This window comes from Desmodus rotundus, chromosome 4, assembly GCF_022682495.2.
Source record: "Desmodus rotundus isolate HL8 chromosome 4, HLdesRot8A.1, whole genome shotgun sequence".
NCBI lineage: Eukaryota > Metazoa > Chordata > Mammalia > Chiroptera > Phyllostomidae > Desmodus > Desmodus rotundus.
Window position 1 is genome coordinate 103892181 of NC_071390.1, and position 27049 is coordinate 103919229.

Genomic DNA, 27049 nt, shown 5'->3' on the forward strand with positions numbered 1-27049 from the left:
AAAATTTTTTAACTTTATTTTTATTGTTGGCACTATTACAGATGTCCCCATTTTTCCCCCTTTGCCCACCTCTATCCAGCCCCTGACCACAACCCCCCACCCCACCCCCAGGCCTCACCACACCATTGCCTGCATCTACAGGTTTTGCATTTATGTTCTTTGGTTAATCCCTTCACCTTTATTCAACCAGTCCTTCCGTCCCCGATCCCCTCTGACAGTTGTCAGTCTGCTCCATGTGCCCATGACTCTGTTTCTATTTTGTTCATTAGTTTATTTTGCTCAGTACTTTTCACATACATATAAGTGAGATCATATGGTATTTGTCTTTCTCTGAATGGCTTATTTCACTTAACACAATATTCTCCAGGTCCATCCATGCAATTCCTAAAAATTTTGAATTTCTGTCATCAGATTATATCATCCATGACTCGTTGTTGCCAAAACACCAAGGATCCCTTCATTTCCTCTACCCAACAAACTATCCCTTCACTCCTGTGGTCAATACGCTAGACCTTGTTACTATTAATAACTCTGTCTTCTCCTTAGGGTCAATTCCAGGCTTCCTACTCTCTGCCATCACCTCCTATCATTTAATCTCATTCTTTGTATTCTGCAGCCTACAGTTCTTCCATACACTGATATAACTAAAACATTGATTCTACTATCTTTTCACTGTTTCTCACTCCCTCAATGTCCTCATTTCTCTTATTACTCAACTTAAATTCCATTGCCAACGATTATTAACTCCTCTACCTCTCTAGAGTTTTTGTTGCTCTTGCTTTGCAAAACTATTATCCCATTTGAACGCAGATTTCATCCTACTCCAAGCCATCCTCTGTATTGCTAAACATGGTGGAGAACAATAGAAAACAGGATGAGTGGTCTTGCTTTAAATACTTGACTGCAAGCTTCAAGTGGTCCAACCATTCATACTATATGTTTCTAATCCCTACATTCTTTTAATCATGTAGGTCATCATTTTATACTCTCTCCTCAAGTTCTCAATACCTCTTCTCCCACTGTTATTCTCAGCTGACAGTCTTGACTCCTAGGTTACTGCAAAAAGTGGAAGCACTAAGAAAACAATTTCCACATATCCCACCAACAAATTTATCCACATGCCTGCATCAGCGAACAGCTTTGTCTTCCTTCCTGTTATCATTGTTGTACTTTCAAATGCTCCTATCAGAAATTGGTCCTTAAACTTATGCACTTGATCTCACCCTCTCTCACTAGTCCAGCCCAGGCGGGCCTTCAGAGAGCTTAGCCCTGGCCAACATCTGACTATAACCTCCTGAGAGGCCCTGATCCAGACCACCCAGCTAAGCAGCTTCCAAACTCCTGACCCCTAGAAACTGAGTTAAAAAATGTTTGTTGCTTTAAGCCACTAGCTTTTGGGGTGATTTTTATGCAGAAATAAACATAATAAAAGAAACGAATGAAATGACAGATCACAAGATCAGCCTCATATTCACTAATTAATTAGGAAGGATTTATACACCAGTCTATTAAGGGACTAATTTTCAAGTACAAGGGGGGAAAGTACAGCAAGTATGACTTCTTCTGGATGTGAATGGGTTTTATAAGGAAACTTCATAAAGAGTGGAGCCGTATACAGAACTATAGAGAGAGAGTAAAGTATCTTTCATTCTTCTGAATTCCCACGGGAAAGAAAGAGAAAATCCTCTAGCCTAGCCAAAGAGAAGATCTGACAGTTACGTACACTCACTCTCCAGGCAGAGTGCACAGCTGTGGTCAGGACATCAGGGTAGGAGAGGAAGTGCTAATGGCAGTGGGGCCTGAGGAAAGCCACGCCATTCCTTGCCTCTCCTGAAGATGGACATTTTTATCAGCTGATCACACAGAAAGCAATGGCAGTGACTTGGGCAGTGTTTGTCATGTGGCTGAGGCTCTCCCAGAGAGAAGACCACTCTTTCCTCCTTCTTGGGGCCAGCCAACTTATACAAATTCTTATTGGAGTGGCCATGAAAACCAGAATAAGGCAGTTCCATCACATTGAGAGTGACCAGGTATTTAAGGATCAGGCTGCTCACTTATAACACAAGGCCAGACATTTAGGGCCTAGGACTTTCAGATTCAAAATAACCCATCGTGCCCTTTAAATCACAGATTAAAATGTTAGTGATACTTTCACATTTGAAGATAATATTGGGGTCTAGATTCAAGCTCCTGTTTGATGAGGAACTCCTCAGCTAATTTTATATCAAAGCCCCATAGGCTTTCACTTCACAAAATAGTTTGATGATCAGAAGGAGACGGGGAGAAGAGGGGGCTCTCATTCTCATTTCAAAGTGGGTTTTTATTCCTGTCTTTGTTTTTGTTGTTTGTTTGGTTGGTTGGTTTTTGTTTGTTTTGTTTTGTTTTGTTTTGTTTGCTTGGAGGGCTCTAGGCCCAGGAGGAATTGCCCTCAGGAAACCCTACAGAGACACTTGAGAGAATCTATCCATTGACCAACTGATAAATAAATAGACACACACACACACACATCTTTAGTTAGATATACATAAGTACAAAATTTTTTATTTTTTTAATTTAGCAATAAAATGTATTTTTGCAAAACATTAAACAGAAAAGTACCAACTCATCAAAAAATGCTTTTGTTTCTTCTAAACATTTTTCACCTACCAGCACTTTATAAACCAAAAAATATATATCCCCAAGGCTTTACAAAGAATCAAACAATGTATTTGGTCAAGTAGCTATTGTTTTGATGTCCTGAGAGAAAAGTCTAAACATTTTTAAATACTTATATTTTTCTAGTCTAAACAAAAGATCTTTACCACCATAAAGCAGTTAAGGTTTTCATATAATTTCAATATCCTTAATATTAATTATATTTGTGGCTATGATTAACATAGAAGTTATCAAGCCATTTCTACTAACTCCTATAAAATATGGTTCTTAGAACATCATTTTTCCTCCAGCTACACTCACTCCCTTGATGATCTCATCTAGTTACTTGGCTTTAAATATCATCTATACACCAAATTCCCAAATTTATATCTCAAGCCCAGACAGCTCCTCTGAACTTCAGACCCATATATCCAACTGCTTATTTGACATCTCCATTTAGAAGCCTAAGGCATTCTATATTTATCTTGTCTAAACCAAATTTCTGATATTCCTTCCCAAAACTCCTCCCACAGTTCTCTTTTTCTCAGTAAATAGTAGCCTCATCCTCCCAGTTGCTCAGGTCAAAATCTGGGAGTTATCCTTGACTTCTCTCCTTCTTTCACACCTGACATCAAATTCATCAGAAAATCCTGTCAGTTTTACTTTTCACATCACCCAGAATCTGACTTCATACTATCTCCACTCAACTGTGTTCATCCAAGGCACCATCATCCCTCACCTGGATTACTCAGTAGCCTCCTAACTGGCCCCCTGCTCCTTGTAGCCTATTAGATACAGCATTCACAGCGATTAAGTAAAGCACGTCCTCTCTGTGTTCAAAACCCTAAAATTTCACCTCTTTTCATCAAACTAAGAGAGAATTCTACAAGGTCCTACCTAATCTTCACATTATATCCTCTACCTTCTCCAACGTGTCACCTCTCTAACTCATATCCTATTATTGTCTCCATTGTTCACTCTACTTGAGTCACTCTGGTCTTTTCATTGTTCCTCAAACATCAGGGCCTTGGCACTAGCCCATACGTTGCCTGGGAAGATCTTCACCCAGTTAGATACTTGGCCCATTGCCTCACTTCCTTCAGGTAACCTTCTGTAACCTTCCCAGGAACTCCCATGTATTGAAGGCATAATCCCTCCCCTGCCCTGCAATGCCTGTTCTCCTTTGCTTCATTTTTCTCAGTTGCCCCTTTCAACTAACAGTGCAAATATTTTATTTGTTTTTGTTGTTGTTGTTGTTTTAGAATATAAACTTCCTGAGGGCAAATCTTCTATTTATTTTGTTTATTTCTTTACAGTCAGCTCTTAGAATATGCTGTATATATGCAGTCAGTAAACATTCATTGAATGTATGGATATTAAAGAATGAAAAAAACATTCACACAAATATTTTTGTCATTAATATTTTAGTAACCAGCCGCCATCCTACTTAATAAAAGGAAAGCTCGATACAGCATTACTCATTTCTCCTTGAAACATGCTTTATCATATAGTCAAATACTTAAGGTCATTTTCACTCTGGCTTTACGAATCTTTGTAGCAAACCTAAGATCCAAAGTTAGGACTCTTTCTTCTGGAAACACTAGTTTGTGAATATCTGATTTTTTTGTCCACATCTGAGAAACCCATTAAAGCAGATGATTATATTACTGTTTAAAACTCGATAGACAGAGCATGTGCCAGTTTAAACACCCTTACCCCTCCACCAGGTCCAACCAGAGGAATAGTTCACAAACACTAAATGATTATGGAATAGGGTTCTGCAAACTGTGGCCTGGAGACCAAAGCCAGCTGTGTTGCCAAACCAATGTCCAATACAGAATGTCCAGTTAAATCAGATTTTAAGATAAGGAATGAATACTTTTTAATATAAATATGTCTCAATTACCAAATGCTGGAAACCTTAAATCTGACCCACCTCCTGTTTTTGTACAGCCCCCATGAAAACACTGGTTTTTCCATCTGTAAGTTATTGAGAAAAAATTGAGAGAAAAATAATATATATAACAAGTGGAAATTATATGAGATTGAAATTTCAGAGTCTGTAAATAATGTTATTGAAACTCATTTGTTTACTCTTTTCTAGGCCGCTTTCATGCTACAACAGCACAGGCAGGTAATTTCAACAGAGACCTATCTTTACAGCTTAAACACCTATTGTCTGGCCTTTTAGAGAAAAAACACCCTGTTGTGGAATATTTTCTTTTTACTCTTTCCTTTACTGAAGGTAAAAGAAAGGTAACATTTTCTCCTTTAGAACTTTCTTCCCACAAGATCACTCCTGGTGTTTATCATTATACTGGAAAAAGAGGTACAAAGCAAGCTGAGAATAAGCAACATGATGAAGTGTGTGGTCTCTGGACCCCTACAGAACTGAGTGGGTGGATCCTTTCTCCGCCCACCACAGCCTGAGCAAATTACCTAAACAGGGGCATTATGAATACTACCCCGCAAGGGGCCATGAGGATTAGAGACAAGGGTTAAGTGATTGCTTTTAAAGGACAAAGAGGTTGAATATCAATAAAAATATTTTTTTAAATAAAAATGAGAATAGTATTAAAAAAAAGGACAAAGAGGTATCAAGTTTCTAGACTATAAGAGAGGATATGACTGTTAGAAGGCAAGAAAAGAGGGAGAAGTGAAAAGATAAAAATTGGGACTAGAAAAGACAGACTTTTATTTTTTATATATATTTTTAATATATGTTATTGATTATGCTATTATAGTTGTCCCATCTTTTCTCCCCTTTATTCCCCTCTGCCCTGCACCTATCCCCACCATCATTCCCTCACCTTAGTTCATGTCCATGGGTCATACATATAAATTCTTTGGATTCTCCATTTCCTATACTATTCTTAGCCTCCCCCTGTCCACTTTCTACCTACCATTTAAGCTTCTTATTCCCTGTACCTTTTCCCCTATTCTCCCCACTAACCTTCCTGCTGATAACCTTCCATGTGATCTCTATTTCTGTGAATCTGTTCCTGTTCTAGTTGTTTGCTTAGTTCATTTTGGGTTTTTTAGGTCCGCTTGTTGATATTTGTGAGTTTGTTGTCATTTTACTTTTCATAGTTTTGATCTTCTTTTTCTTAGATAAGTCCCTTTAACATTTCATATAGTAAGGGCTTGGTGATGATGAACTCCTTTAATTATCTGGGAAGCACTTTATCTGCCCTTCCATTCTAAATGACAGCTTTACAGGATAGAGTAATCTTGGATGTAGGTCCTTGCCTTTCATGACTTGGAATACTTCTTTCCAGCCCCTTCTTGCCTGCAAGGTTTCTTTTGAGAAATCAGCTCATAGTCTAATGGGAACTCCTTTGTAGGTAACTCTCTCCTTTTCTCTTGCTGTTTTTAAGATCCTCTCCTTGTATCTTTAATCTTGGATAACTTAATTATGATGTGCCTTGATGTGTGATTCCTTGGGTCCAACTTTTCTGGGACTCCCTGAGATTCCTGGACTTCCTGGAAGTCTATTTCCTTTGCCAGGTTGGGGAAGTTCTCCTTCATTATTTGTTCAAATAAGTTTTCAGTTTCTTGCTCTTCCTCTTCTCCTTCTGGCACCTCTATGATTCAGATGTTGGAACTTTTAAAGTTGTCCTGGAGGTTCCTAAGCCACTTCTCATTATTTTGAGTTCTTGTTTCTTCATTCTGTTCTGGTTGAACGTTTATTTCTTCCTTCTGGTCCAAACTGTTGATTTGAGTCCCAGTTTCCTTCCCTTCACTGTTGGTTCCCTGTACATTTTCCTTTATTTCACTTTTCATAGCCTTCACTTTTTCCTCTATTTTGAGACCATACTCAACCATTTCTGTGAGCATCCTGATTACCAGTATTTTGAACTGTGCATCTGATAGGTTGGCTATCTCTTCATCGCTTAGTTGTGTTTTTCCTGGAACTTTGATCTGTTCTTTTATTTGGGCCATATTTTTTTTCATCTCAGTGTGCCTGTTACATAGTAAGGGGTGGCGCCCCAGGTATTCGCCAGGATGGGGTAACCCACATCACTACATTGTGGTGCTCTATGTAGGGGAGGGGTCCAATCGGGAACAATGCCACTTGCTCAGCTCTCTGCCAGCTTTCAGTCACTTCCCCTGCTACCCAGTAGCAAATTGGGCCCTTCTGTGCAGATTCCCAGGAGGGTGGGTTTGTGTACATTCTAGGAACCTGTGGGTCTCTCCAATGAACTCTCCTTTGTGGCTGGAAGTTTCTCCTGCTGCCTTAAAACCCACAGGTGTTTTCGGTCAGAGATTTTTGAGGCTTTATTTCCCTGCACTGGAGCCCTGGGTTTTGTGGTCTGTCTCACTCCACAGTTGTTCCTCCTGGTTTATATGCACACAAATGTGGGATCGCCCACTCCACCAGCTGCTGCCTTGCCTGCTCCACCAGCTGCTACCTCTCCCACCTCAGTCCTCCAGATGCTGCCTTGCCGCTCACCCTCTCTACCCTAGTTGACAATCTCCGCCCCTCCTACCAGTCTGGATGAATGTTTCTTCTTTAACTCCTTGGTTGTTGGACTTCCATACAGCTCGATTTTCTGGGAGGTCTGGTTATTTTTTGTTTTTAAATTTGTTGTCCTTTTGATTATGTGAGGAGGCAAAGTGTATCTACCTAAACCTCCATTTTGGCCAAAAAGACAGACTTTTTAATCATTCACCCAAGAGGTGAGCTTGAGTGGAAAATATAGACTTCACATGGATTCAAGCAAAGATATCATGATCAAAACTAGGGAAGAATGAAGAGATGCATCAGCACCAAGTAAGGCTGCTGTAAAGCCCTTTCCAAGGTAAGCAAATTTGGATTGTGTCTACCCAGTACATGTGTGATTGCCTTAGTAGAAATTATATAATCCACACTGCCAGAAAGAGTATGTTCAATAGGAAGGGCCTGAGTATGTGTTGCTGTTACTATGAAGGGAAATGAAAAAATAAAAAGCCACATTTATACTGTTGTTGAACCCCCAAATCCTCAAAGGAGCCAATGGAGAAAGTTGCAATCATAGCCTCAATCTTTCCAATGTATTTCTCCTCAGGCCCCTGAGTTAAAGTTATCAGGCCCTTGTTTACAAGGCTTGGAAAAATAGGAAGAATATAAATTTAGGGCAAATTTTATAAGATCCATCAGATGACTATATCTGCGACCATGGCCCTAAGGAGTGCTTCTGAACATGTGACCCTCACGTGTAAGACACATTCCCAAACATAACTTCTGACACTAGATATGCTGCTCTTCTCTCCTGAAAGGCATATCAACATGGGAAAAAGTGAGAGTGATGTTATCACCAAAATAACCTTCAGGCTGTTCTAAATATATTTTTAAATGTTCATTATTCACAAGCATCAGTACTCTGACTGTATTTGGTAACAAACACTTATGACATGCCTTAGTCCTGACCTGAGTCACAGCACTGTGATTGAGTAGCACTGTCTCATGCCACTTCCAAAGAAAAAATGTTCCCAAAGTATAGAAGTCTATTTAACATTGACCACAGTAGCAATAGTACTAAAAATACCTATAACTGACTTTAGGTGGTGGGCATACAGTGAAACATACAGATGATGTATGAAAGAATCGTACACTTGAAACCTATATAATTTTATTAACCATTGTAACCCCAATAAATTTAATTTTTAAGTAAAAAAATAAAATAAAAATACCTTTCAAAACCATGTTTAAAGAAAAAGACCTTCAAATTATATTATCACAAAATGTTAAGTCTATTTAAAAAATTAAAGTAGAACCAAAGGAGGGTGGAAGCACGGGAGGGAGGTGGGGACAGGGGGTAGTGGTGGAGGGTAAATGCAGACAACTGTACTTGAACAACAATAAAATAATTTAATAAATGCATAAATAAATAAATAAAACCAAAAAATTAAAGTCGATTGAATGATGTTTAATTCAAAATACTACTAGTAATAAATATATTTTAATAAGAACTAAAAGAACTTAAACATATTACCATATGCTTAATTCCAGTTCTAGGTATATACCCCAAATAACTGAAAGCAGGGACTTAAACAGATACTTCTGCACCAATGTTTATAGCAGCATTATTCACAATCGCCAAAAGAAGGAGGTAATCCAAGTTTCATTGATAGATGAATGAATAAACAAAGTATAGCATATACATACAGTGAAATATTATCCAATCTTAAAAAGGGATAAAATCCTGGCACATAATACAACATAATTGAATCCTGAGAACATTATACTAAGAGAAATAAGCCAGTCACAAAGGGTAAATACTGTATGGTTCCCCTTGTATATGTTACCTACAGCCATCAAATTCACAGATACAGACACAGAATGGTGGTTGCCAGAAGGTGTGCAGGGGGCAGGTAATGGGGAGTCGGTGTTTAATACGTACGGAGTTTCATTTGTGGATGATGAAAAAGTCCTGGAAATGGATGATGGTATGGTTATACAACTATGTGAATGTATTTAATGCCACTGAACTGATCACTTTAAAATTATCGAAATGGTAATTTTTGTGTTATGTCTATTTTACCACAATAAAAAATTAACTAAAAACAAAGCATAAAATTACCTGTAATGACCCCCAAGGTTACTTTGAGAACTGTGTTTTTAAAGTCGATTTATGCTCACAGCATATATTGTTGTATTTACTTCACAACTTATATGCAGAGCTGACCAAGACCCTCATTAGTTTATTCAGTAGTTCATGTCTTCTCAACATATGAAACTCACACAGTGAGAACCACTGACCTGGTCTAACAGACCAGAGTCACAGACTTCCAACACGTTTCAGTCAACTAATATGTAATAAGATCCTGCTCTTTGCCCAGCACAGCTCTCGGGGAAAAGATGAACAGGACAAACCCTGGCCCTCTAAAAGCTCCCAGTCTAGTGCAGACAATGAAAAAGTAGACCAATTTCAATGGAGTATGATTAAATAAAATGGAAGACATGAACACAACATGTTATGAGCTCGTGGGAAAGGAACTGAATCAACAAGAGAATGATTAAAGAAAGCTGTGTGAGAGAGAGAGCACACTGAGCAGCTACCCAGCGTCGGTAACGGTACTGGGCTCTGCCAGCCATGGAGAGCTGTTAAAAAGACAGAGTGGCGTCTGACATAAGTAAGCTAATAGTCTGGTGCAGAGGGCTGATCCATTGGCCAGAATCTCAAAGGCAGACATAAGTCAGTGAACTGTATTGACACCCTTGACACATATCCCTTCTAACCAGGCCTCTCACCTTCAGCAACCTATGCTCCCTTGGTCCTCTGTGACAGATAACTTCAAGAAATAACTCCTAAGCACAATATTCTTTCCTCTTTAGGAATAGCCACAACATAGGCGTAGCTGTGAGAGACATGTCTTTATATGACCCTGACCCCCTAGAAAAAGCTGATTACAGCCCTGGCTGGCGTAACTCAGTGGATCGAGTGAGGGCTGCAAACCAAAGGGTTGCTGGTTCGATTCCCAGTCAGGGCACGTGCCTGGGTTGCAGGCCAGGTCCCCAGTGGGGGCCACATGAGAGGCAACCACACATTGATATTTCTCTCTCTTTCTCCCTCCCTCCCTTCCCCTCTCTCTAAAAATAAATAAATAAAATCTTTAAAAAAGAAAAAGCTGATTATTTTAGAAGTACACAGCTGACCCAAACTGGATTATTCAGTGCTCTCTCATTAGAATTTGAAATTCTAAACTTGAGTTGCACAGGGACTTGGACGTGAATCACATTAATGGCAAGACCCTATGAAGAATGGCCACAAACTTCTGTCCCACAGACTCCCTTTAGTTCTGTGAGAATCTCAGTTTCCTTCCATCTGTTTATGCTGGCCAGAGTCACATCTTATATTCAGAACCCAAGAAACCTTCGTAGGTCACTGTCCACATAGTCACTCAACTCCTGTACTTAGTCCATTGAAACCAGAGCTGACAAATACTGATAGATGCTCCATAAGAATGTGTTAAATGAATAAACAATTAACGACCAAGGTCTATAACCTTTCTAATAAAATTACATACTAATATACTGTCCTTCTTCATAAGCTCATACCCTTATAAAAGAGAGAACTGGCATCGCAAACAACTATTGCTGAAAATTCACAACATATTGGCCATTTCAATAAATACTTGAATAGCTTGAATCAGTACTATGCTTTTCTTTGAAGGCGGGTGTCAATGCATTTGATGTTTTACCTCATGGAAGAATGAATTAAGTTTTTAAAAATCTGCCTCACTGAGAAATTAATCTGCTAATTCTTCATCTTTATTATTAGTAAGGATTCTATATGATCTTTGCAAATGTTACTTTTAGCCAAACTGAAAATAGTGTTATAGTTGAACAGAGATTTTCATATACTTCCTTTTTTAATGATGAGAATGACTTATTCTTCGGTTAGAGATCCAAGTTACTTTTTATCCCAGTATCTTTCGCATGTAATAAAATAGCACATGCTGCTTTAGCTCCTAGATGTGGCAATTGATATGATTAAGGCTAATTAAATTCTATGGCAACTATAATTAATAATCATCATCTTACTGTTTCAGGAAATTTCATCCACAAAAGGCAAAAAACAACAGCTCGCTGAAAATAATAAAGGCTTTCCACATGGAAAGATCTTTCCAAACAATTAGCAATTAATGAAAAGTATGCAAATGCCCAGAAATTGCAGATGCTTACAAATTTCAAATGGCATGGCCTTTAGCTATCCAACCAGCAAAAGAAGAAACAATAAAATAATTAGCTTTAAAATCTGAAAACTACTGGTAAGGAAAATTATAAAAAGGAAATCAATTACTGATGTATAAAATTCCATGTAAATATTAGAAACCTAAATTAAGATAAGGATGGAATTACAGAACAAGTGGAGAAAAAATAAATTGAGAACATAATAGAAGTTTGTGTTTTCTATTTTCAGTTTCTGTCCCCAAACCCAAAGTAAATAGTTTACATTCAGACTATTTGATTTATATTTGTCAGATGGGGTGGATCTGGTTATAATATTGATCAAATCTGAACTTTCTCATTCTGCATGCACTAAAATCAGATTTGTAATTTCCTGAAATCATAATTTCCCACATGCTGACAATACTTCCTGATTATTTCAACTAATTTTCACCTGTATTAATAAGGCTTTTTAAGATTTGGTTTAAAACATGAGTTTGTATTATACCAGAAACTTTGACTAAATAATTTTTCCCCACATTTTTTTATTCCTGCTCAAGTACAGTTGTCTCCATTTTCCCCCCACCACTCAATTTTTAAAACCCGAGTTGATACCTGGGAGAGCAGGGATAGCATTGTGATAGATCCGAAGAGAAAATTATCTCTACCCTTCACTCTGACCCTTTCTGCAGTACCCAGGGTGGACGTGTGGTCGATCAATTGTCACACCAGCTCTGCTAATCAGTTCTAAACTTTCCCTTCCAGTTCTAGCCATTAGCAATCCTAAATTCCATAAAAATCAAAATTAGGTGGTGATAGGTATGAGCAAATGGCTCAGGACATCAGATTTTTGCTTAATGATGAATTACTTTCTATCATAAGCAATAGTTTGTTCAATATGCTACTCATCAAGATACATCTCATATCTCTTAAATATTTTTATATCCTGAAATTATATCTTATTCATCTTATCTATCCACTCACCTTTGCAAGCCTGAGTTTAAAGCTGTTTTTCCCCTCTATGGACAAGCATGGCATCTGTACTGAAGGCTCCATAGGGTGTCCTTGTCTGCCGCATCCATCATCTTAGATGTCCATCCTGTAATAGGTGCTTCTGACATTCCTCCGTTGACAGAGCATCAACCTATTGATGCAACTAAGTTGTCACTCCATGGGCTAGAATCTCTGACTGTAACTCTGGAAATCAAATCACGGAACACTAAAAATGAGAACAAGAATAATTTCCCATGCTGTATATGACATGCAGAATAAAGAATTCATTTCTAATTAAAATGGTAAATTTTCCTCCACTTTGATGTCAATTAGGTATAGTTAAGCCACAGTCTTTTGTGGTATGTGACAGGTCTCTCAAGAAAAAGAAAAGCATATCATAAGCTTACATCTCACCTGCGGCATGATGTCGAGGCTCTGGTGTGCCTCAAGCTGGCAAATATGCCTCTCCCTTTACAAACATGCCACAGAGGTCATAGCCCCTCTGGGCTTGCTTCCTCCTGGATTTCTTAAACTAAAAACTACCTATTTTAAAGTCATGTGTTATTGAAATATATCTTTATTTAATTTTTTAAAAGGCAACTTACTGAGTGCTGGAATAATTCAAAACAAGTGCTATTCCTTCAACTGCTCCATGATATTCTACTTTTTAAATCTCAGGTTAACATGTCCTTGAGGTAAAATACTACAGCTATCTACATATCTATAGACTTTAGACTAAATGTCTACAGCAGTGATTCTCAAACTTGTCTTTACATTGGGACCACCTAGGAGCTTCAGAAACTCCTGATGTCTATGTTCCACCCCAGAGACTACAGACTCATTGGTCCTGGTGTGGCCTGAGCTTGGGAAATTTTAATATATGCTCAGATGACTCTAATGTGCAGCAAGTTTGGGGACCACTGATCTACAGAAATGTTAATTAATATACCACCATATATGCATTAGATAAATATTTACTAGCACGCCATTGTCATCTGACAAGGTCAGAAAATGATATTCAGACTAATGAACCTTACAAATAATTGTTACTACATATTTAAATGCCAAGCACTTTATCAACTATATCTAATCCTCATAACATTCTTTTAAAATACGTATTATTATTTGCACTCCATAAATGGAGAAATTGGAGATCAGAAAGTTTACATTATTTTCTAGAGCTGACAAATAATATACAGTGAAACTGATAATCAAATTCAAGTCTGTTTGATACTAAGGACCTTTTTCTTCCCACCTTCCCATACATTTTCTTTTTTTCTCCCACATTTGTCAATCTACTTATTTTTAATTGAATTTGTTGGGGTAACACTGGTTAATAAAATTATATAGGTTTCAGGTGCACAACTCTGTAATATATCATATGTATATTGCATTGTGTGTTCACCACCCATTGTCTAGTCTACTGCCATCTCCATTTATTCCCCTTTACCCTCTTCTATCTCCCCCCATCCCCTTTGCCCCCTAGAAATCACCATACTGTCTGTGTCTATGAGGGATTTCTCTTTTTGCTTAATCCCTTTACCTTTTCCATCCAGTCTCCCAATCCCCTTTCATTCTGACAGCTGTCAGTCTATTCTCTATTTATGAGTCTGTTTCTATTTTGCTTGTTAGGTAATTTTGTTTATTAGATTCCACATATAAGTCAAATTATATGGTAATCGTCATCTTCTGGTTTATTTCACTTACCATAGTATTCCACAGGTCCATCCATGTGGTCTCAAAGGGCAAGATTTTCTTCTTTTTTACAGCTGTATAGTATTCCATTGTGTAAATGTTAATGTGCATGACTTTTTTTTATCTACTCATCTACTGTGAATACTGTGGGCTTCTTCAAAATATTGGCTGTTGTAAATAGTGCTACAATGAACATATGGGTGCTTATATTCTTTTGAATTAGTGTTTCAGGTTTCTTTGAATATATTCCCAGGACTAGAATCATTGGGTCATAAAGCAATTTCATTTTTAATTTTTTGAAATAACTTTATACTACTTTCCACAGTGCTTACACCAGTCTGCATTCCCACCAACAGTCCACAAAGGTTCCCTTTTCTCCACATCCTTACCAATACTTCTTGTTTGTTGATTTATTGATGGTAGGCATTCTTATGATGCAAGGTGACATCTCATTAAACTTTTAATTTGCATTTCTCTGATGATTAGTGATGATGAGCATCCTTTCATATGTCTATTGGCCATCTGAATGTCCTCTCTGGAGAAATGTCTACTTAGGTCCTTTGCCCATTTTTTAATTACATTGGGGTGGGGGTGTTTTTGGTCTTGAGTTTTGTAAGTTCTTTATAAATTTTCGATGTTAACCCCTTATCAGAAGTATCATTGGTGATTATATTCCCATTCAGTGAGTTGTCTTTCCATTTTGTCCATGATTTCCTTTGCTGTGAAAACCTTTTTAGTTTGATGTAGTCCTATTTGTTTTTTTTCTTTTGTTTCCTTTGCCTGAGGAAATAGAAGCAGAAAAAAAATACTGTTACAAGCAACATCCAATATTTTACTGCCTACGTTTTCTTCTAGATTTTATCATTTTGAGTCTAACACTTAAGGATTTAATCCATTTTGAATTCATTCTTGTGTATGTTGTAAGAAGGTGGTCTAGTTTTATTTTTCTGCACATATCTGTCCATTTTCCCCAACATCATTTATTAAGTAATCTACCTTTACCCCATTGTATGTGCTTGCTTCCTCTGTCAAATATTGACTATAAAGATGTGCATTTATTTCTGGATTCTATTCTACCCCATTGAACTATATGTCTGTTTTATGCCAGTACCATGCTATTTTAACAACTATAGCCTTGTAATATAGTCTGATATTAAATGGCATGATTCCTCCAACTTTTTTCTTCTTTCTCAGGATTGCTGTTGCTATGTGGGGCCTTTTGTGGTTCCATATAAATTTTTGAAATATTTGTTCTAGTTCTGTGAAATATGGCATTGGAATCTTAATAGAAATATTGAATTTGTAGATTACTTTGGGTACTGTGGGCTTTTTAATGATGTTAATTCTTCCTATCCATAAACACGGTATATGTTTCCACTTATTTGTATCTTCTTCAATTCCTTTCTTTAGTGTCTTATAATCTTTTGAGTACAGAGCTTTTATATCCTTGGTTAGATTTATTCTTAGGTATTTTATTCTTTTTGAAGCAATTGTGAATGAGATTGTTTTCTTAATTTCATTATCTGATTGTTCATTATTGGCATATAAAAATGCAACTGATTTCTGGATATTTATTTTGTATTTTGTTACATTACTGAATTCATTTATCAGTTCTAGTAGTTTCTTGGAAGAATCTTTAGGGTTCTCTATGTACAGTATCTTGTCATCTGCAAATAATGACAGTTTTACTTCTTCCTTTCCAAGTTGGATGCCTCTTATTTCTTTTCCTTGTCTGATTGCTCTGGCTAGGACTTTCAGTACTATGTTAAATAAGAGAAGTAAAAGCAGACATCCCTGTCTTTTTCCTGATCTTAAGGGGAAGTTCGTAGTTTATGCCCATTGAATATGATGCTGGCAGTGGGTTTGTCATGTATAACCTTTGTTACGTTAAGATATGTTCCCTCTGTTCTCACTTTGCTGAGAGTATTTATCATAAATGGGTGCTGGATTTTATCAAATGTTATGCTGCACCTATTTATATGATCATGTGGCTTTTATCCTTCATTTTATTTATATGATGTATCACACTTATTGATTTGTGGATGTTGTAGCAAACTTGCATCCCTGGAATAAATCCCACTTGATTCTGTTGTATGATCTTTTTTTATATACTTCTGTGTTGGTTTGCTAACATTTAGTTGAGAATTTTAGCATCTATGTTCATCAGAGATATTGGCCTATAATTTCCTTTCTCTGTTGTGTCTTTATCTGGTTTTCAAATTAGGATAATGCTGGCCTCATAAAATGGGCTTGGGAGTCTTCCCTCCTCTTGAATTTTTGGAATAATTTGAGAAGGAGAGGTGTTAGTTCTTCTTGGAATGTTTGGTAAAATTTAACTGTGAAGAAATCTGGCCCAGGGCTTTTGTTTCTAAGGAGTTTTTTTTATCACTGTTTCACTCTCACTTGGTGTAATCTGTCTACTCAGATTCTCTGATTCTTCCTGCAGTATGGGAAAATGACTCAGCACAGAGATCCTGGTGGCTGTCCCTTTAGCTCTCTCCCCAGAGCCACAAACCCCAGTTTCCCCTTATGTGACTCTAGCCCGCTCTTCCCTCCCTCCACCAGAGCCCAGGGTGGGTGGCCACAAACCAGATTTTGTGCATTGGCCCTTTAAAAGGGTGCCTGTGTCTCTTCTAGACTATTGTCTCTCCCTGGCCAACAGAATCCCTGCTGATTTTCATAGTTAGATGTTATGCGGGTGCTTCCTCCCAGCTCTGGGGCTCTGAGCTGGGGAGCTTAGCCTGGCTTTGAGATCCTACTCTTCTCTGGGGGAATGTTTGCAGCTGAGATGTCTCTCTGGAATCTCAGCTGCCACCCATGGAAATGGAGCCAGCCTGTTTCACATTTCCACCCTTCCCATCATCTTCTGTAAACCCTTGGTTGTAAGACTTCTCTTCAGCTAGTCTTCAGTGGGTTATTCAGGGTAATTGTTCTATATTTTATTCGTAATTCCAGTTTTGTCCTGGGAAGAGGTGTGTGTAACATCCATCTATTCCACCCCTATCCTTGCTCTCCTTCCCATACATTTTCAATGCAAGCCATATAACCTTGAAGGAAGTGAAAATTAGTTCTTGAAGTTCAAAAATTATTAGCTATTACAGTAGTTTGTGGTTCTCCAAAGTTCAACTCTGCTGACAAAATCTTATTTTTTAAATATTTAATTTATCTCATTGGAGGAAATTTAAATTAAATTTCCTTTTTCTACTTCTGAAAACAATAATGAAAAAAGTTTGAGAAACACTGTACTATGTCATATTCTATGTCCATTTTGGTTAATAATGAATTAACATATATACTACTCACATACCACATACATATTATCTATTATACAGAATACCAGCATAGAAAATGACTCTCTTCTCAATTTTATAATTCCCAAGTTGTACTTAGAGTTGAAAACAATTACCATATAAATAAAGCTCTATATGTCAAAGGTCTCCAGAATGCTAATGATAGGAGAGGAAGTAATAAGGCCAAAGAGAATTATCAAAACATCTTTATTAGCCCTCGCCAGTGTGGCTCAGTTGGTTGGAGCATTATCCTGTGAACCGAAGGGTTGCAGTTTCAATTCCTGGTTGGGGCACATACCTAGGTTGCAGGTTCAGTCCCTAGTCAGGGTGCATGTGGGAGGCAGCTGATGAATGTTTCTCTCCCTCTCCCTCTCCCTTCCTTCCCCTCTCTGAAAAAAGTCAATAAGCACGTCCTTGAGTGAGGATTTTAAAAAATCTTTATTAATGTCTATTGTTTTGCTACTCCAACATCATAGCAGCAGGTACGTTCACTAATTCAGGAGTTTTCCTAGGCAAAATCTGATAGTGGCCCCCATACCCAGATGACATTCACAGAGCAAAGGAAGAGGCAGGCCATACCAGATTGGTCGGTGGTGGTTTATTAAGCAATGGGACTTACATAGGAGGCTTGTCTTAGGCACCATGGATCTCTGCACCCACGGAGACCTTAAAAGTTTATGTAGAGGCCGTACGTGGTTCAGCCACAACAACATTACCACCCAGATGGTCTCCACAACATGTTACTATCTCAAAGCTGGTCTTTGAGGCAGCTTGTAGTTTAAGGAAGGTAGGTATACTATACATTCCAATGACAAATAGGGGGTGAGGAGCCTCCAATTGCCTGGGCCCAGCGTATGGGTCAGCTGGGAGTCATGTCCTCTTAGTGACCTCTTCCAACTTAGGTAAATACTAGAGTAAGCTTTCACTGATCTCACATAGTTAGATGTCAAAATATTTCAAAGTTATAAACATCTGGAGGCAAGAATCATGTCATTCAACTTCAAATCTCTTATAACAGTAGGTCTCATATAAACTAGTCAATCAATAATTGTGTGTGAAATTTTTTAAAACAGAACTTCCATTACCATACACAGGCCATCAGTTCCACAATCAAATATGCACAATAATAAAAACAATTCTATGAAAATTTTAATTAATCATTGTTTCAGATGTTTTTCTATTTTCTTTAGAATCTTTATTGTTTTTTAGTTTTTATTCTATAACATAGAAAAGTATAGCAAAATATTTTGACCTAATGTCTTCTCTAGAAAACAGCTCATTTGATTTACCAAGATGCCACTACGCCCTACGTAGGAACACATAAAGAGGCGTTTGGAGGTATTGACGAGTGTTCAAATGCCTGAGCCCAGGCTTTGGCTGAAGGCAGTGAGAAAGCCTCTCCTACAGCGGCCTGCAAGGGCAACTTTGGGGCAATATGTCCTGACATAAGCCAAAGAATCAGTGTGCTTATGCATGCCTCAGGGAAACAGGTACAAACTGAAGTGACCGTCAGAAATATGGTGTCGCAGTGTATGGTGCCCAAGGTGAGATGTTTTGAACAATTTCCTCAAAAAAGTTGTTGCTTTGAAAAGTTTGACAAAAAACAGGGATTCTAATTTGAGCAGCATTCTAGAAAAAATACACTGAGGGTTCCAGCTTCTCAGACAAAGAATAATTGAGAATGTTCCTAGGAGCCAATGACACCAAGAGAGGAGACACTGCAAGCTGTCACTGGGCATTGCTACCCACACGCACAGCCAGTGAGCACCACAGAGGAAGAGAGGTGACCTAGAAGAGGAACATCTAAGAGGAGCTGCCACTCTTGATGGTGACTGCCACTGGAGATGTGATAATGTCTACGGGGGAAGAAATGTCATGGCACGGAGGGCTCTGACACTGTCTGCTTTCTCTAACCCTTCCCTTCACTTCCCCACCCTAAGTACCTTTTGTTATTCTTCTCACTGAGGAGAAATTCAGGTCCACCAGAAAAAAAAAAAAAAACCTAGTTAAATTTGCATTGCAGAGTTCAAGTCATTATTGAATTGCAGAAGGGTGAAGTAGTATCCAGATTCCTGGCCTAGGGGGATTCTGCCATCAAAGAACCTATTTGAGGCAGAAATAATAATAATATAATAGCAATAACAATGATAGTAGATAACATTTATTGAACATTTGCTGCATGTCAATCATCATGTAGCAAATACATTCTTTCATGTAAAACTTTCAAACAGCTTGAGAGAATTTTTTTTCTTATGTATAAAAAAGGATGGAGAGTTTGGGTGAGTAAAACACAGGACGACAGAATTTACTTTGATTTTCTTATGTTATAAGATAGTGTTTAAACTTGCAAGCTTAATTCTCTCACAGCAACCCTCCTTTTCCTACATCCGTTGATGTCATGGAGGGTCTTTGTTTCCTGTGAGAGGGGCAGACACTTAACTCAAACTTAGAAAAGCCATCTGATGAGCTCATGTCACCAAAGCCACAGGCAGGACCGAACACGGGATCTCTACCTCTGGCCTTTCCTTCTCTTTGTGCACTAGTCTCTTTCCCGCATACGGTGCACAGGTATTCTCTGCTTGGCTGGGAAAAAGCCATTCACAATTGCCAGTTTACGTCTTTCCAGGCTCAGGATTCCAGAGACAAAAAAGATTTCTCCCTCCAACTTCAGAGTAAAGAAACACAGGGTAAGATCCCTGCTGACCCAGGGAAGGTCCCATGTGGCCACCCCTCACCTATCAGGGTACCTGGAAAGTGCAGGCCTGAATTAAGTGCTCATCTCTGTGGCCCAAAAGCCACATCTCTGTGATAGCAGCCCCACCAGAAACACACAGTTAGAGGAAGAAATAAAGGTTATTTTAAGAAAGGGAGGGAAGCACGGTTACTAGACGAAGGAATGCAGGATAGACAAATAGCAGATGTCCACTACACCAATGAGCTTGTGGATTCTGATTCAGAAGAACTGGGGCAGGCCCTGAGGTCCCGTATATCTACAAAGTTCCTAGACAATGCCAAGCCCACACTTTAAGAAGCAAGGCACTAACCTTCCCATGCATTGCCCACAACTATTTAACGTGGTAGATGCTCTAAAGCTTCGGGCTCACCACCAGGGACGGACACAATCTCACATGCTTGTCTGAGTGCAGTGCCTTCTCGGGCCGGCTGTGTCCCGTCACAACACTGAAATAGCAGAGGTGTTGCACGTCAGGATCGAGACATAACGGCAGAACTCTGTGATAAAAACACTTTACAATTTCATAGCACCTTCCATTCCAAAGTGTTTCAGAAGCTATATACATTCGGCACCACAGAAAGATGATAGAGGCAGATTCGGGAGGGGGAGGGAGAAGGAGGTGATGAGGGATGGAGTGGGGGTGGAGGCATATGTAAGCCAAGGACAGCGGGGCATTTCTCTATTAAAGGCAACACAACACCAAAAAAAAATTTTTTAAGACAGAAAAGAAAACTAAATCTTTAAGGTTCATGGTTAAAGAAAAGTAGTGCATAGCTTGATGTTCAGAATTATTTTCATAGAACTGTACTTTCTCAGTAAGTTGCCTCTGGGTATAGGTACTCGGTGAGCACAGAAGAAAAAAAAAGAAAATCTGAAATGAGATAAACAAACAAAACGATTAAAAATATTATCAGGAAATCTATAAAGTCCGAATCAAGTAACTCCAGCTTTTACAGGCTATGGCGTTTGTCTTAATTAAACAAGTAAGTCTTAAAATCTTAAAGAGCAGCTTTCCATCACACATTCTCTGGCACGGGAAATGGGCTTTCATTGCAGAGCATTTAGTAAAAGAAGCGACTACTCCAAGTATGACAATATGTGAACATCTAACTTAACCTTAATATACCTGATGACAATTTGGGTAGTTCATACATGTTCTGGGGGGGAAAAAGTTCCTTTATGACTGAGCTTGAAAATGGAAACTTTTAATGGCTCCTAGAGTGTTTGCCTTTTAAAAGAATCCATTTTCTAGCATTGCTGTTTCCCATTTGTTGCCAGGGACTCCTGGGAGCTTCCATGAACTTGGAAGGAGTTCTCAGTTCACTTCTTCTGACTCCATCCAGCTGATAAATGAAGACCCACAAGCTCCCACAAGACAGTTTCAAAGAGTCTGTGCTCCAGGCAGTATGTGGCCACCTGCCAGGGAAGCACATACCAGATTAAAAGGGCAAGGAGAGAAATCCTTTTGCTATTTCATATCTCTTGGGGTTTCCAATGAACTCATTGCGTTTGTCTCCTGTGTGAAATGTTTTAGTAAATGAGCTTATTTATGAACATTCACAAAAACCTCAAGATAACCAGGAAAAAGAGAGCAGAGATTCTTAGACCAGAAATCCGTCGTTCTGCTCCTTTTTATTCACGATCCTCCTGGTGTTTCTCCTCCTACTTTCACTTGAGCCAAAGTGGTGATGCCTTCCTCAGCCAACAGATAACTGGTTAGTCCATTGACATTATTATTGTTCTGTCAGAGAGAAAATTATGATACACATAAATCCCACAAAGTTATAACTGAAATTCTTTTTTGTTAGAAAATACATTAAATGGCCTGTTGTTCTTGTGCCCTTACTCTGTAATTTTGAGTCTCTGGCAAAGTTTTGCTCAGAAGCCTATTTTTATAAATGGTGGGAGGTAACTGGCGTATCTTGTTATCTCTCAGGACTCTGTCAGTTCCACAGCTGGAGATGGCGCTGCCACGACCACTCCAAAGGAAGGTGGTGCTGAAGTGCAGGCTTCAGATAAGGGCTTACGCTGAGAGGCCAGTTCCAGAAGCTACACAAAAGATTATGGACAGGAGACAAGCAAGGGGAAAGGTGCAGCCATAAAATCAGTTGTTGCAATCTTGCAGATAAGTGAGTATCTTTCATTTTGGTTTTCTGTACATCTCACAATAGCATGTGAACAAAACTGAATATATACCTTGTGAACAATAATAATCTAGTAGGCCAGCTTGGAATGAACAATACAAAAAGAAAGTTACTAATTAAATGAAGTATTTTAAGCAATGGAGACTTTGGAATTATATCCTTATTTGACTCATCATTTGACTTACTGATAAACCATTTGCTTCTCAAAAGATTTGAGATGACTCAACATTTAACTAACGTCATCCATACAAATATGAATTGAGGCCTTACTGAATTCAGGCAGTTCTAGGAACTGGGGACTCGTAGTAACCAAGACGACTATGCCTCTGCCTCTCAGCGTTACTGTCTAACACTGTTGTCTAGATCAGCATGAGGAATGGGCTGCTGAAAGTAGAATAGCACTGGCCAGACCCGTGCAGACGCTGCCTCGTCACCCACCGTGTAAGCACCTGCTCACTGAGCGCCAGTGTTTCACTTTAACACGAAAGTTACCGCACCCATCTTTCAATTCCAGCAAGCTTTCTTCTGTTGCCTGAGTCCACAGTCCTCAAAGACACTCTACCATGAAAAATGAAACATTTTACGAGCTCAGATGAAGAGTTAAATGTAAGTCAATTTAACTCCATAAACACCCGCTGATTGTCCTGAAGTGTAAAGCACATCTGTCGTTTCCCACTCTTAGGTTGTCTACAGTTGCACTCGAGATATTTACAGAGCAGGAACACAGAAAACAGAATGAGGGAGACACTGCATAGAGGTTTAAACTTAAACTCTAGGCACATGTGCAATCCAAAGGTAAACCTTGGCGAGACAACTAGAGAACATACCTACAAAAGTTGAAGTTTCAAGAATGCCATGAAGAATGAAGGGCTCCTAGTCACGTAGGGTGAAGGCAGAGAGTGCAACGGTTAAGAACTAGCAGTACAAAGTGATGGTCAGAGTTCTGGCACTCTCCCTACCTGTATAATTGACTGTGTGTAAGAAAAGTCTCTTATTTGTGAATGGGACTAATAAGAGTATATCATAGAGATGTTGTATTAAACAAGATGATTCGCGTAAAGTACTTTCCCAGTGCCTGTTAGATTGTGCTCAATAAACATTAGTTTCTATTGTTAACATACAGTAAGAGTGGGGGAAGCAATGTATATATTACATTCAAGGAATAGCGAAAATGCATAAAGGACCTATTGTAAAGGGGAGATTAAGGGATAGATTGCTGAGGGCCTCAAAATAAAAGAAATATAAATAATATAGTCTTTATTACACAAGAAACAAGGAAGCACCCAAAGGTTTGTACTAAGGGAGTAAGTGACCTACCCTGATCATAATTAAACTGTGTTTCACCTTACCAACTTGAAGATAATATTTTTAAAACTTTTATGAAAATGAGTAGTTGTACAATGATCATGACTTTGAGTCTGATAGCTACTGTTCCCCAAGCACTTACTGTGCACAGGCATTATACTATACACGCTGAATTTTTTCCATATGGTCCTTCCAAAAATATCAGTAGTTATGTATAATGACCCATATAATATATGAAGAAACTATGGCTCAAAAAGGTTAAGGAAAGATCGAGGTCATACACCTAAAATAAAAGTGAGCACTGTGGAATGCTCAGTCCTCCAGAAAACGTAATAGTACAGTTCTGATGTCTTCTATCCTCATGTTTATCATACTCCATTGCATTCAACTGCTTAATTGCATGCTGCCCTTAGCAGAGAACAAGTTGCTTGGACCGAGACTACACATTAGTCAGCACTGTGAATCAATAAATAAACAAAAGAATATAATTTTATGGCAGAGTTTTCTTTAAATAGCATACATATTTATAAGCTTCATCTGATTTATTGAAAGCCTGTTCAGTCTGATACTAGAGTATATGTCATAGAATTTCTATTTTCACCTTTTTAAAATTTATGATACAACTATGACAGTTTTAAGGATTTTTATGACTTGACTAATGTATTAGACCTTTACAAATATGAGCAAAACAAGACTTTCAGAGTATTTAATTCATATACATTGCATTTGTCCCATAAACAAACCCATACTTTTTAAAAAAATCATTTATAGTTTCTAGACAGGAGAAGCTTTAGATTTCTATTCCATGAGTAATCGTTTCCATGAAAAAGAAGAGAGGTATTTCTTAAAACTAGACTATATTTAGAGTCCTCTAGAGTCCACTTGACCTAGATTCAGCCCAGTCAAAAAAAGAAAAGGTATAAAACAAAGATAGAAACACGAAACACAATTAATAATGCTGAATTAAAATGGACAATCAATAAGGTTAAAAAGAATACAACAAATTCAGATCATTTAAGTTTGCGTTCTGTCTGGCTGACTGATGTTGATTCTCTGGCTCCAGGCTAACAGGACCCACATAGAAGTTATATTGTCATTTGGCTAATACATTGAAACCGATATTTTATCTCTTAAACATCACTATGGATGATCTTAAATGGCTTGCACTTTAAAAGAGGAAAGCCCATAAGACAATTTAATTTTCCAGAAGATTTGCAACCCAAAGAGCCTTTTTCTTTGATTCAACACACGCAGTGTGAGGCTTACGATGATTCATAATGGCTAAAGAGTAGCAAAAGAAATAACCCTTAAATTGTAGAATGTTGAAACTACCAGGAATAAATGAAACTTAGAATAATGCAGACAGAAAATATACATGTAAATGTATTGGGATTGGATGATTACCAAGTTTCTGTATTATGATTTATATATCTTTTATCGTTTGGAATAGTGTCTGATTCCACTATGTTTAACTGATGATAGTTTTCAAGGCCATCATCACCTTTCCTTTCTGCCTCTCAGATGAGCCAGCTGATGAGAAACCTCAGTGTTTCCTCCTTCTGGGCGGGTGGGAAATTCACACCACACAATTCCTGTTTCCTGTGCAGAACTAACATGCTAGACACATCCCCTAACTATACTATACTAAAAGCTGAGCCAGTTTCCCTTCCCTACTCTTTCTCTTAAATATATATGTATATATATATATATATATATATATATATATATATATATATATACACACACACATATTATATATATACACACACACATATATTATATGTATGTATAATATATATATATTCATTTACTTTTTAGAGAGGGGGAAGGGAGGGAGAAAGAGAGGAAAAGAAACATGAATGTGTAAGAGAAACATTGATCGGCTGCCCCTCACTGGTGCCCCAACCTGGGACCAGGCCTGAAACCCAGACATGTGCCACAAATTGACCCCACGATCGTTTGCTCTGCTAGACAACGCCCAGCCAACTGAGCCACACCAGTCAGGGCCATTTTCCTATTTTTTCAAGTTACATCTGTACGTGCTTAGGAGACTACCCTGCTCTTCACAGAAAGCTCATTATGTGACTAGTGAACTCTTTCATGCCCTTTTGGTATATGTGTGGCATCATGTCTATTTTTTTTAATTTTTAAGGTATATTTTATTGATTATGCTATTACAGTTGTCCTAACTTTTTTTCTCCCCTTCATTCCCCTCTGCCCTGCACAATCCCCATCTCCCACCAGCATTCCCCCACCTTAGTTCATGTCCATGGATTATACATGTAAGCTCTTTGGCTTCTCCATTTCCTATACTATTCTTAACCTCCCCTGTCTATTTTATGCCTGCCAATTACTGTATTTTTTGGACTATAAGACTCACCGGACCATAAGACACACCTAGGTTTTAGAGGAGGAAAATAGGGGAAAAACCCTCTGCACCACCAGCCCCCACCCCCAGAGAGCCAGGTAAGCTACATTCAGACTACAAGATGCACCCCCATTTTCCTCCCAAATTTGAGGGGGGGAAAGTGTGTCTTATAGTCCAAAAAATATGGTGTGCTTCTTATTCCCTGTACCTTTTCCCCCCATTCTCCTCCTCCCCCTACCCACTGATAACCCTCCATGTGATCTCCACTTCTATGATTCTGTTCCTGTTCCAGTTGCTTAGTTTTTGTTTTCATTTTTGTTTTTTAGGTTCAGTTGTTGATGGTTATGAGTTTGTTGTCATTTTATTGTTCATTGTTTTTGATCTTCTATTTCTTATAAGAAATGTCCCTTGAATATTTAATGTCCTTTTAACATTTCATATAATAAGGGCTTGGTGATGATGAACTCTTTGAACTTGACCTTATCTGGGAAGCATTTTATCTGCCCTTCCATTCTAAATGATAGCTTGGCCAGAGCTATCATCTAGTCGTGGATGTAGGTCCTTGCCTTTCATGACTTTAACTACTTCTTGCCAGTCCCTTTTTACCTGTAAGGTTTCTTTTGAGAAATCAGCTGATAGTCTAATGGGAACTCCTTTGTAGGTAACTGTCTCCTTTCCCCTTGCTGTTTTTAAGATTCCCTCCTTATCTTTCATCTTGGGTAACTTAATTATGATGTGCCTTGGTAAGTGCTTCCTTGGGTCCAACTTCTTTTGGACTCTCTGAGCTTCCTGGACTTCCTGGAAGTTTATTTCCTTTGCCAGAGTGGGGAAACTTTACTTCATTATTTGTTCAAGTAAGTTTTCAATTTCTTGCCCTTCTTTGTCTCCTTCTGGCACCTCTATGATTCAGATGTTGGAGCATTTAAAGTTGTCCCAGATGTTCCTCAGCCTCTCCTCATTTTTTTGAATTCTTATTTCTTCATTCTGTTCCAATTGAATGTTTATTTCTTCCTTCTGTTCCAAATTGTTGATTTGAGTCTCAGTTTCCTTCCCTTCACTGTTGGTTCCCTGTATATTTTCCTGTATTTCATTTTGTATAGCCTTCATTTCTTCCTTCACTTTGCAACCAAAGTTAGTCTCTTCTGTGAGCATCCTGATTACCAGTGTTTTGAACTGTGCGTCTGATAGGTTGTCTGTCTCCTTGTCACTCGGTTCTTTTTCTGGAGTTTTGAT

At 38.3% G+C, this 27049-nt stretch overlaps 1 pseudogene; it reads left to right on the forward strand.

The window, feature by feature from the left end:
• Positions 1–7792: 7792 nt before the first annotated feature.
• Positions 7793–27049, forward strand: part of LOC128780759 (spermine synthase-like) — a 36141-nt pseudogene continuing 16884 nt past the window's right edge.